Below are 311 nucleotides of genomic sequence, written 5' to 3' on the forward strand. Positions count from 1 at the left end.
TCGGGTGGGCACAGAGATGGAGACACCTGGCCAGAGTCGGGTGGGCACAGAGATGGAGACACCTGGCTGGAGTCTGGTGGGCACAGAGACAGAGACACCTGGCCGGAGTCGGGTGGGCACAGAGATGGAGACACCTGGCTAGAGTCGGGTGGGCACAGAGACGGAGACACCTGGCTAGAGTCGGGTGGGCACAGAGATGGAGACACCTGGCTAGAGTCGGGTGGGCACAGAGACACCTGGCTGGAGTCTGGTGGGCACAGAGACGGAGACACCTGGCCAGAGTCGGGTGGGCACAGAGATGGAGACACCTG

At 63.3% G+C, this 311-nt stretch overlaps 1 protein-coding gene across 11 annotated transcripts in view; it reads right to left on the reverse strand.

Annotated features, from left to right (window-relative positions):
* Nucleotides 1–311, reverse strand: part of Msh5 (mutS homolog 5) — a 26,016-nt gene that overhangs the window by 14,274 nt on the left and 11,431 nt on the right. The window lies entirely within an intron of this gene.

Source organism: Mastomys coucha, unplaced genomic scaffold, assembly GCF_008632895.1.
Source record: "Mastomys coucha isolate ucsf_1 unplaced genomic scaffold, UCSF_Mcou_1 pScaffold3, whole genome shotgun sequence".
Taxonomy (NCBI): domain Eukaryota; kingdom Metazoa; phylum Chordata; class Mammalia; order Rodentia; family Muridae; genus Mastomys; species Mastomys coucha.